The following is a 12,741-nucleotide window of genomic DNA, read 5'->3' as shown; positions in this document are numbered from 1 at the left end:
GAAAATTGGGTTCATCTGTACAACAGAATACTTAGTAATAAAAAGGAAATGTTGATGTATACAATAACGTGGATGAATGTCAAAGGAAATTAATTTTTATTCAATTTTCAAATGAATTGTTAAAGTAGACTCAAAAGACTATATAATATATAACATTTATATGACATACCATAAAAACTATAAGGACAAAAAGCAGATCAGTGATTTCCATGGAATGGAGGTGCAGAAGGCATTGACTGCTAAGGGTCACGTGGAATTTACAGGGTAATTCCATTCTTTAACTTTTGTAACAGTTACACAACTCTGCTTTTTTGAAAATGCATAAAATGATATATTCAAGAAATTTTACTATGTGTAAATTATATATCAATAAACCTGACTAAGTAAAAAATATATCAACAAAATAAAGGAGAAAAATAGATTCGGAAAAATGCATTTGAAAAACTTGTTAAAAATCATAAAAAATATAAAAATCCTACCAACACCCACTTGTGATCAATGCTCTTGGCAAACTAGGAATGGAAGGGATTTTCAACTTGATAAAGCATATCTATGAAAACTTTATAGTATCATTATTAATGCTGAGATATGGAGCACTTTTCCTTTAAAATATTAATGACAGAGCAAGAATGGCCATTTTCTCCTTTTCTATTCAATATTGTTATAGAGGACCTAGCAAATGTAAGAAGACAAGGTAAAAAGATAAAATATATTTACAAAAGGAAAAGAAATAACTATGCACAGACAAAATGATTATGTATGGAAAAAACGAATCTATGAAAAAAAGTCTAGAACTAAAAAGTGACTCATGCTGTGGTATACGAGGTTGTATTAGGGTTCTCTAGAGGGACAGAACTAATAGGACATATAAATGTGCATATATATGTATATAATTATAGATATGGGAGTTTATTAAGTATTAACTTACACAATCACAAGGTCCCACAATAGGCTGTTGGCAAGCTTGAGGAGCAAAAAGAACCAGTCCCAAGTCTCCAAACTGTAGAACTTGGAATCCAATGTTTGAGGGCAGGAAGTGTCCAGCATGGGAGAAAGATATAGGCTAGGGGGCTAGGCCAGTCTACACTTTTCACATTTTTCTGTCTGCTTTATATTTGCTGGTAGCTGATTAGATGCTGCCCACCCAATTAAGGGTGGGTGTGTCTTTTCCAACCCACTGACTCAAATATTAATCTCCTTTAGCAACACACCCTCACAGACACACCCAGGATCAATACTTTGTATCCTTCAGTCCAATCAAGTTGACACCCAGTATTAACTGTCACAAGTCCACTCCTTGTCAACTGGAACCCATACACATCTCTCGAGGTAATACATAGTCTTCAAATAAAGACAATAATAGGGTCATAATTATGCCTAACACAGCTGTTCTTTGCACAACCAGAAATTCACCAATCCCCAACCCAAATACTATTACATAAACTTAACAACACTTAAATGCTGATATGAAGTTAATAAATCTTATGTCACATAAGGAAAAAGGAAATGAAAATATTTTCTTAGTACAAGTGTATACATGCACAAACATGTTTTTAACAAAAGAACAAATGACGGCCGGGCGCGGTGGCTCAAGCCTGTAATCCCAGCACTTTGGGAGGCCGAGGCGGGTGGATCACGAGGTCAAGAGATCGAGACCATCCTGGTCAACATGGTGAAACCCCGTCTCTACTAAAAATACAAAAAAAATTAGCTGGGCATGATGGTGCCTGCCTGTAATCCCAGCTACTCAGGAGGCTGAGGCAGGAGAATTGCCTGAACCCAGGAGGCGGAGGTTGCGGTGAGCCGAGATCGCGCCATTGCACTCCAGCCTGGGTAACGAGCAAAACTCTGTCTCAAAAAAAAAAAAAAAAAAAGAACAAATGACAATTGCAGTCCCCAGTTCTGCACCTGGTTACATGATTGTAGCTCATATTGATGACTACCTCCCGTTACCCATTCTGTATTTCCTTTGCCTTTAGTTAGCACCTCAGCAGATTCTTTTTGTTTGTTTGTTTCCTGGTGGAGTGACCCAAACCTTCATTCCTGAAGGGTGTGGGCTGTTTGTAGTCCTGCCTGGATTGGGCTGTTGTAGTTTCCCATTGACCTTAATCACAGGGCAATACTAAGAGACAACTTAATGGATTTCCTGTATTCTATGCCAACTATTCCTTACCTCCATTGTGGAGTAGCAGACTGATTTCATCTTGATAGTCCGGGTAAATTATCCCAGCCAAACTAACTTCCTTTTAGCCTGTTGACTTAAAGATAGGAGGAGCCGAAAGTGTCCAAGTGGCAATCTTAACTTCCAGTTTAATGGGATCGTTGTTGTGTCTTTTGGTGGCAATGTGCCTCCCTCTGGAACTAAGACCTCTAGGACAGATGAACATAATGTTATGGGAATAGGAAACAAAAATCTTTGTTAGTGGATCACTATGGGTGATGGTGAGTGGTGCCACTTCCACTTCCACACTGTGATTCCTGGACCCGTGAATCCTGGCTATGGGAGAAACTACCATATATTGGACACTGATTCAGAGTGTACATGGCCTTCTGGAGAACTTTGCCTAGCCCTGCAAAGTAGTTGGCATTGTAATTGTGACTTCAAAAGGCCATTCCACCATTCTGTCAATCGAGCTGCTTCAGGATGATGGAGAACAGGGTAAGACCAGTGAATTCCATGAGCACGAGCCCATTGCCACATTTCTTTAGCCATAAAGTGAGTGCCTTGGTTAGAGGCAATGCTGTGTGGAATACCATAATGGTGGGTAAGGCATTCAGAGTCCAGTATAATCAACCTGCCACCAGGTAGCTAGCTGATCACCCTGAGGAATGTTGCCATATTGAGCGCTCAGTGTTGGTCTCTGCTTCTGGCAAATTGGTCACTCAGCAGTGGCCATAGCCAAGTCAGCCTTCTTGAGTGGAGATCCATGTTGCTGAGCCCATGCATAAGCTCCATCCCTGCCACCATGGCCACTTTGTGCATGGGCCCATTGGGCAATAACGGGTGGCTGAGGAAAGAGGCTGAGTGGTGCCCACAGAATGGGTCATCCTATCTACTGGATTATTAAAATTCTCCTCTGCTGAGGTCATCTGTTGGTGACTTCTCGCATGGGATCCAAATGTCTTCACAGGTTTTTACCACTCATAGATTTCTATCCACATACCTCTTCCCCAAATTTCTTTGTCACCAATTTTCCAATCTTATGTCTTCCAAGTCCCTGACCAGACAAACCATTGGCTACAGCCCATGGATCAGTATGTAATCTCACATCTGGCCATTTTTCCTTCCACGCAAAGTGCACAACAAAGTGCATTGCTCAAAGTTCTGCCCACTGGGAAGATTTCCCTTCACTGCTGTCCTTCAGGGATGTCCTAGAAAGGGGCTGTAGTGCTGCAGCTGTTCACTTTTGGGTGATGCCTGCATATCATTCAGAACCATCTGTGAACAAGGCCCTAGTCTTCTTTTTCTATCGATTGATCATAGGGAACTCCTCATGAGGCCATTAGTGCAAACTGAGGAAGAGAAGGCAGGGTGGCAGGAATGGAAACCATGGGCATTTGAGCCACCTCCTCATATAACTTCCTTGTGCCTTCAGGACTTACTTGAGCCCCATCACGTATATACCACTACCATCTGATGATGGAATGCTGCTGTGCATCACGTGTATACCACTACCATTTGATGATGGAATGCAACCAGTGCAACCCATTTTATGGCTAGATTGGTCGGAAAGCACCCAGTTCATGATAGGCAGTTCAGTTGACTTGATGACCCATAGTCAAACGTTCAGTTTTCACCAAAGCCCAGTAACAGGCCAAGGGCTGACTCACTAAAGGAGAGTAGTTATCTGGAGAAGATGGCAGGGCCTTGCTCCAAAATCCTAGAGGCCTCTGCTGTGATTCACCTATGGGGGTCTGCTAAAGGCACCAAACAGCATCCTTCTCTGCCACTGACACCTCAAGCACCATTGGATCTTGGTGGGTCATATGGTCTATGGCAGAGCAGCTTGCACAGCTGCCTGGGCCTGTTACAGAGCCTTCTTCTGATCTGGAACCCACCCAAAACTGGTAGTCTTTCGTGTCACTCAAAAAATGTGCCAGAATAACACACCCAAATGAGGAATGTGTTGCCTCCAAAATCCAAATAGGTCCACTAGGCGTTGTGCCTCTTTCTTGGTTGTAGGAGGAGCCAAATGCAGCAACTTATCCTTCACCTTAAAATATCTCAACAAGCTCCAAGCAGTAGACCCCCTAGAAATTTTACTGAGGTAGAAAGTCCCTGAATTTTAGTTGGATTCATTTCCCATCCTCTGGCATGCAAATGTCTCCCCAGTAAGTCCAGTGTGTTTGCTACTTCTTGGTCACTGGATCCAGTCAACATGATATCATCAATGTAATGGATCAATGTGATATCTTGTGGAAGCAAAGAGCAATCAAAGTTCTCCCAATAAGATTATGGCACAAACCTGGAGAGTTGATGTACCCCTGAGGTAGCACAGTAAAGGTATACTGCTGGCCTTGCCAGCTGAAGGCAAATTGTTTCTGGTAGGCCTTATGGACAGGAATGGAGAAAAAAGCATTTGGCTAGTAAGTGGCTGCATACCAGGTACCAGGAGATGTGTTAATTTGCTCAAGCAATAAACTACATCTGGTACAGCAGCTGCAACTGGAGTCACCATTTGGTTAAGCTTGCAGTAATTCACTATTATTCTCCAAGATCTGTCTGTCTTCTGCACAGGCCAGATGGGAGAGTTGAGTGGGGATGTCGTGTGAATCACCACCCCTGTCCTTCAAGTCCTTGATGGTGGCACTAATCTCCACAGTCCCTCCAGGGATGCAATGCTGTTTTTGATTTACTATTTTTCTAGGTAGAGGCAGCTCTAATGGCTTCCATTTGGCCTTTCCCACCATAGTAGCCCTCACCTTACCAGTCAGGTAACCAGTGTGAGGGTTCTGCCAACTGCTACGTATGTTTATGCCAATTATGCATTCTGACACTGGGGAAGTGACCACAGGATAAGTCTGGGGACCCACTGGACCCACTGTAAGTCAGACCTGAGCTAAAACTGCATTAATTGCCTGATCTCTGTAAGCCCCTACTTTTAATGGAGGACCACAATGATGTTTTGGGTCTTTTGGAATCAATGTCAGCTCAGCGCCAGTGTCCAGTAGTCCCAGAAATGCCTGATCATTTCCCTTCCCCCATGCACAGTTACCCTGGTAAAAGGCCAGAGGTCTCCTTGGGGAAGGATAGGAGAAAGGTTCACTGCACAAATTGTTGGTAGTGTAGTGTTGTCTTTCCTCAAGGGGACCCAGCCTCTCCTTCATTCTGGGTCTGTAAATTGGCTCAAGTCTGGAAATTGATTCAGGGGCCATGATTCTCTGTTTTTGTAATTCAAATTAGTCTTTTTCTCTTTTGACCTAGAAGTTTTCTGCTTATATAAATTAAGTAGGAATGTAGGAGGCTTCCTATTTGCTTTTAGGAACACCATGATTAATTAGCCAATGCTAGAGCTCTACCTGAGTCAGGCTATTCTGATTGCTGCTTTGCCTCTGCTATCCATTACCGTAGCTACACCCACCTTGCTTTTGATGATTGAGTGCCACACTTGGCCCCTACCAACTTGGGATCCAACTATTCCCATTGTATTTAAATTTTGTAGTTGAGTGGCTGCAGTTCTCACCATTAAATGTGGCATACAGAGAAGAGCAATGACAGGGCTTTCCAAAAATGCAGATACTGCCCTCACAAATTATTTCAGAAGGCACTAGTTGAGGTATATATTCTGGACCCTCCCAGCTTGGATGAGTAGGTCTAAAGTAGGTCTAAAATCCACTTCACTATCCCAATCTTCCTAAGTCTTTGGATCCTTTCCTCTACATTAAACCAAGGGACATCAGGAATTTCCAGCTTGCTCACAGTGGACCATATTTTAATCCATAGCTCAGCTAACTAAGCAAATAAACTATTAGAACTTTTTTAAAAAATTTTTTATTGCATTTTAGGTTTTGGGGTACATGTGCAGAACATGCAAGACAGTTGCATAGGTACACACATGGCAGTGTGTTTTGCTTCCTTTCTCCCCTTCACCCACATTTGGCATTTCTCCCCAGGCTATCTCTCCCCACCTCCCCCTCCCACTGGCCCTCCCCTTTTCCCCCCAATAGACCCCAGTGTTTAGTACTCCCCTCTCTGTGTCCATGTGTTCTCATTTTTCATCACCCGCCATCTGACAACGGGCTGATATCCAGAATTTACAAAGAACTCAAATAGAACTTTTTTAAATGTCCCAAACTGTAATATTAAAAGCAGAGTCCCTACTTAGTAGGCCCAAATCAATAAATTCAGCCTGATCCAACTCTATGTTCCTTCCACCATTATCCCATACCCTTAATATCCATTCCCATGCCTATTCTTCAGATTTCTGTTTATTTAAATTAGAGAACCCAAACAGTTCTTTTTGAGTGTATCACATCTTCTTATGGGTCACACTCTCAACCTCACTTCTATGGGCTCACTGGGACTTTAGTTATAGGTCTAGAAGCAAACAGGGGTGTTGGGGCCTGGCAGCTGCCTCAGGGGAGGCCATCACTGTTGCCTCAGGCAGTGCAGGGTTTATCTCCTCAGACAAAGGTGGAAAGGCTGGTGGCAGCATGGGTCAGGGAGGGGATGTTGCCACTACTGGCAAAAAAGTTTCTTCAGAGTTTACAAACTCAGTGTCCCCAACTTCATCAAGGTCCTCCCACATGTCCCCATTCCAAGTTGAAGGGCCCCATTCTTTTCTAATCAATGCCCTCACTTGAACAGTAGACACCTGGCGAGGCTGTGCATGCACCTTTTACTGCAGATCAGCCACTTGCATGATAAGAACTTGTGTCTGTTTTTCCACAATTTCAGCTCTTTCTCTACAGGAGACAAGACTCTCATTCAGGGCAATCTTAGCAGATTTGAGGCTCAGTGCCTGCTTCTGAAGCCATGAGACAGAATCTCTGAGTTCATCATTTTATTTCATCACTTTGTCCAATGTACTTAGGAGCAACCAACCAGCTTCATTACGTTCCTTGGTTCTCCACATATGGTCAAAGGTATTATATAGAGAGTCACTAAATTCCTTGCCTCTCAGGAGCAGTGACTCAGAAGCATCAAATGAGATTTAAAAGATGCCAGGCCAGGTGTGGTGGCTCATGCCTATAATCCCAACACTTTGGGGTCTGAGACAGGAGAATTGCTTGAGGCCAGTTGTTTGACACCAGTCTGGGCAACTTAGTAAGACCCATCTCTACAAAAAAAATAAATAAATAGGTAGGTGTGGTGGCACTTTCCTGTCATTCTAGCTACTCAAGAGGCTAAGGCTTGAAGACCACTTGAGCCCAGGAGTTTGAGGTAGCAGGAAGCTATTATTGTGCCACTGCACTCCAACCTGGGTAATAGAGGGATACCCTGTCTATAAAATAAAAATAAAAATTATAAATAAATAGCATTCTGGGCAGGTGTCTGGGGAGCACAGCAGCCATGGCCAGCCACCTTGTGCTCCACAATGGTGCCAAGATGTCCATCCTCGGGCTGGGCACCTGGAATTCCCCTCCAGGCCAGGTGACTGAGGCTGTGAAGGTGGCCCTTGATGTTGTGTACCACCACATCGACTCTGCCCATGTGTACCAGAATGAGAATGAGGTGGGTGTAGCCATTCAGGAGAAGCTCAGGGAGCAGGTGGTGAAGCTTGAGGAGCTCTTCATCGTCAGCAAGCTGTGGTGCATGTACCATGAGAAGGGCCTGGTGAAAGGAGCCTGCCTGAAGACGCTCAGCGACCTAAAGCTGGACTACCTGGACCTCTACCTTATTCACTGACTGGCTTTAAGCCTGGGAAGGAATTTTTCCCATTTGATGAGTTGGGCAGTGTGGCTCCCAGTGACACCAACATTCTGGACACGTGGGCAGCCATGGAAGAGCTGGTGGATGAAGAACTGGTGAAAGCTATTGGCATTTCCAACTTCAACCATCTCCAGGTGGAGAGGATCTTAAACAAATCTGGCTTAAAGTATAAGCCTGCAGTTAACCAGATTGAGTCCCACCCGTACCTCACTCAGAATTTAGTCCAGTACTGCCAGTCCAAAGGCATTGTGGTGACTGCCAAAACCCCCTTGGCTCTCGCAACAGGCCCTGGACCAAGCCCAAGGACCCTTGCCTCCTGGAGGATCCCATGATCAAGGCGATTGCAGCCAAGCACAGTAGAACTACAGCCCAGGTCCTGATCTGGTTCCCCTTGCAGAGGAACTTGGTGGTGATCCCCAAGTCTGTGACAACAGAACGCATTGCTGAGAACTTTAAGGTCTTTGATTTTGAACTAAGCAGCCAGGATATGACCACCTTACTCAGCTACAACAGGCACTGGAGGGTCTGTGCCTTGGTGAGCTATGCCTCCCACAAGGATTACCCCTTCCATGAAGAGTTTTGAAGCTGTGGATGCCTGCTTGTTCCTAAGTGACCTATGCTTGTGTTTCCTGCCTTATTTTTTTCCTTGCAAATGTAGTATAAGCCTGTGTCACTCAGCAGTGGAACAACAACCTGTAGAGTGGCCAGTGAGGGTGTGTGTAGCTTGACGTTGGATATGAAGAGGCCTGTCAGTAGAGTAGAAGTCTCTTCTAGTTTGCTTTGCCCTTCTTTTTGCCCTGCTGGGGAAAGTACAACCTAAATACGCTTTTCTGACCAAAGAGAAGCAAAATCTACCAGGTCAAAATGGTGCCACTAACAGCTAAGTTTTGACTGCTTGGAACTGTAATCCTTTCAGCAAGACTTCTCTTCGCCTCAAATAAAAAGTGCTTTTATGAGCTTGAGAAAAGAAAAGAATAAATAAAATATAAAAGATGTCATTTTTATGCAGCAGCTCTTCAGTAGCAGTGAGCACACCTAGTTGCCAGATCTTGGTTTCTAAAACCATTATCAAACAAAAGGAACCAAGGCTCCTTGGAGATATGGGTGATTCTAAGGCTGGGGCATAAAGTAGATGAGCCTGGAGCATCTTTTAGTGCCAGAATGTTAGGCAGTGATAAAACAAAGAAACAAACAAAAGCAAAAATCACTGATGGAGGTATGTCAGAGGGACACAGATGCCAACTGAAAGAGGTCCTAAATACCAAAGTTGGAACAATTTGTGCAACAAAATAGTATTAGACTATAACCCAGTTTTACAATAAATGTCCAAGTGTCCATACTGATATAAACAAGTTATTCAACAAATAAATTAGTGGATGATAAAAGTCTACATAGAAGAATTCCAGATAATTTATGTAGATACACTATCCTAGAAGAAATGGAGCATAACTCTCTACTAAAGTGTGGCTATGGATAGTGACTTCCAGTGAGTATAGTGTGGAAAGGGAAAACAAAGTAACTTTACAGTGGGAACCTGAGAAACTGCCTCAGCCAGATGACCAAGGACAAAATCAACAGTGATAAGTCATGTTGATAGTATGTCCCTGTTGTAGACCTTTTTAAATTATATTTAATTTTAATTTTTTTTTGAGACAGTTTTACTTTTGTTGTCCAGACTGGAGTGTAGCAGCATGATCTCAGCTCATTGCAACTTCTGCTTCCCGGGTTCAAGCGATTCTCTTGCCTCAGCCTCCTGAATAGCTGGGATTACAGGTGCCCACCACCATGCTTGGCTAATTTTTTTGTATTTTTAGTAGAGACGGGGTTTCACCACATTGCCCAGATTGGTCTTGAATTCCTGACCTCAGGTGATTCACCTGCCTTGGCCTCTCAAAGTTAGAATTGCAGGTAGAGGAAATCTGACCAAACTCATCCTTTTTATAGGAACCTACTCCTGTGATAATGACATTAATCCATTCATGTGGGCAGAGCCCTTATAACCTAATCACCTCTTAAACGCCCCACCTCTCAATATCATTACATTGGCAATTAAATTTCAACCTGAGTCTTGGAGGTGACATTCAAACCATAGCAATACCCTTGATATGATATGATGAAAATAGCAATTTATTTCTGTGGTCTTCCTGCCAAAAAACCATAATCCCAGTGGTATAAAAAAGACAGTTTCCAATTGAGGGATATTCTACACAATACTTGACCGGTACTCCTTGCACATGTCAAGATCATCACAAACAAGAAAAGCTTGAGAAACTGTCACAGTCAAGAGGAGCCTAAGGAGACATGATGACTGAAAATAATGTTATATCCTGGATGGGATCCTGGGACAGAGAAAAGACTTTGGATAAAGAATAAGGAAATGTGAATAAGCTCTGGAGTCTGTTGAGTAATAATGTATCAATATTGGCTTATTAATTGTGACAAACATACCTACTACATTATAATGTAAGTTGTTGACAATAAGGGAAACTGATTTTGGAGTATGTGGGAACTCTCTGTTTCTCAATTTTTCTTTAAAACTATTCTAAAAATAGAGTTTATTTTAAAAGTATCATTTACAGAGCATCAAAAAGCATAAAATACTTAGGAAGAAAAGATGTGGAAGGCCTCTGAGCTGAAACTATAAAACACTGCTGGTAGAAACTCATTTTAGAACTATGTTCATAGATTGGAAGAGTTAATGTAGAGAAGCTATAATATTGTTAAATGACATCCCAGTTTTAATCCCATCAGACTTTTTGTAAAAATTGATAAACTAATTCTAAAATTTGTATGAAATTTCAAAATGACCTAGAATAAGTAAAACAATCTCAAAGATTGAGGCTGGATGATTTACGCTGTCAGATTTCAGGACATACTATAAAGCTATGATAGTTAAGATAATATGTTATTGCATATGAATAATTATATAGATCAATGGAATAGAATATCAAATTCAGAAGTAAACTTACACATATTTTGCAACCTGATTTTCAACAAAAATACCAACTCATTTCAATGGGAGAAAGGAATCTTTTCAGTAAATAATATTGGAATAACTGAACGTCCTTATGAAACAGAAAAGGACTTTGACCTCTACTTCATAGCATATACAAAAATCAATTTGAGATGGATCACAAGTTTAAACATGAAAGGTAAGTATAAATATTCTTTTAGAAGAAAACATAGGAAAATATCTTTTCAACTTTGGGGTAGGAAAAGATTTCTTAGGTCACAAAAATCCCTAATCCCTAAGTTTTCCATTATTCTTCCTCCTACATCTTCTTTAGCCACAGGTGTCAGATAAATGTGGAGGATGGTGAAGGGAGGGAGAAGGATTGAGTTACTTAGTGTGTTAGTTGGGGTTCTTCAGAGACATGGAGCCAATAGAGGGTGTGTGTATGTGTTTATAGAGGGAGGGAGAGAGGGTGAGATGGATTTGTTTTAGAGAATTGGCTCATATGATTGTGGAGGCTAGCAGACTGGCACTCCAGGGAAAAAGTTGATGCAGTTTAAGTCTGAAGGCAGCCTGGAGGCAGAATTCCCTCTTCCTTTGGGGACCTCAGGTTTTTTTTTTTTTTTTTTGGTCTTAAGACCATCTACTGTTTGGATGGGGCCCACCTGCATTTTGAAGGGTAATCTGTTTTACTCAAAATATACTGATTTAAATGTTAATGTTAACCTCATCTAAAAAATATCTTCCCTGAAAGATCTAGAATAGTGTATAACCAAATGTGGAGGTACCGTGGCCCAGCCAAGTTGACACAGAATTAACCATTATACTCAGCAAACATAAACTGAAGCTTCCTTCCCTAGGTGTGTCCATTGGTGAGACAGCAGGGAAGGAGGGAAAGCTTCCTGTTTCTGCTGTCTTGCAATCTGCTCAGGTGTAGCAGATTGCACACTCAGGAGGCAGTGCCCTTGCCCTGCAGGAAGGCATAGTGGAATGAAGTGGGAGAAGGCTTTCTCGGAGAGGTGACAATTGAACTCAGTCTTGACAGCTTATTGATGTATCCTGAGCTCCTAGAACAGTGCTTGACACATAGGAGGTGCTCAATAAATATTCGTGAATGAAGTCAGAAGCTATAATAAGAGAGGTAGAGTGAGATGGTGATGATCCTTGCATGCCTGGCTGAGAAATTGGATTCAATGGAAAGCAACAAATAATTTTTAAACAGAACTTGAGATCAGCATTGAGGAGTGGTTCCAGGGCAAGGTGGAGAACAAATTGCAAGAGGTTGACCCTGGAGGCTGGAAGAACTGTCCAGAGTCTACTGCATTAGACCAGACCTGTTCATAAAAAGACAGCTAACTAAGGTATTGGCGAACTTAATTGGTGAGAGATAGGGAGGAGAGAGATTTAGGAGGTGGAAGTGAATGTAAGAGAGGGTCCAGGTATGGACCCAGCACTGGAAGGGCCTTCTTACACCCTTATTTTACAGGTGAGTCTGAGACCCAGAGAGGGGAGGCAACTTGTTCATGGCCACACAGCATGCTGACAGTGTACACTGAACCAGAAATCCAGGTCCTGTCTCTGGTCACATGTTCTTTTCATGGCAGATGGCCTGCACTCTCTCTTTCTCCTAGCCAAGCTTGTCCTCGGAGTTACTAGTGTCATCCAGGCAGGGTCCTAGGGCCTCCTCACACAGTGCCACCTCTGACTGCTGTTAAACAGTCCTGAGAATCAGTAGGACAGTGATGGAGAAGGCTCACCTGAAGCTTCTGGGCTCAGCCCTTGTCCTGGAGCCGCTGCCTGTTATGCATGGCTCTGAGACTGACCCCAAGTGGTGGTTGTTATTTTAAGTAATTCACGTTGGAGGGAGGAAGTGACTGAGGAAAATGTGAAAATGAGTAGCTATTGCAAGATGTGT

General features: G+C 42.6%; 1 protein-coding gene and 1 pseudogene across 3 annotated transcripts in view; both read left to right on the top strand.

Annotated features, from left to right (window-relative positions):
* Nucleotides 1-12,741, top strand: part of PIAS2 (protein inhibitor of activated STAT 2) — a 181,550-nt gene that overhangs the window by 156,487 nt on the left and 12,322 nt on the right. The window lies entirely within an intron of this gene.
* Nucleotides 7,381-8,600, top strand: LOC144579055 (aldo-keto reductase family 1 member B1 pseudogene; annotated as a pseudogene).

The sequence above is a fragment of the Callithrix jacchus genome, chromosome 13, assembly GCF_049354715.1.
Source record: "Callithrix jacchus isolate 240 chromosome 13, calJac240_pri, whole genome shotgun sequence".
NCBI lineage: Eukaryota > Metazoa > Chordata > Mammalia > Primates > Cebidae > Callithrix > Callithrix jacchus.
The sequence above is the reverse complement of the archived record's forward strand: the minus strand, read 5'-3'. Positions and strand labels throughout refer to the sequence as shown.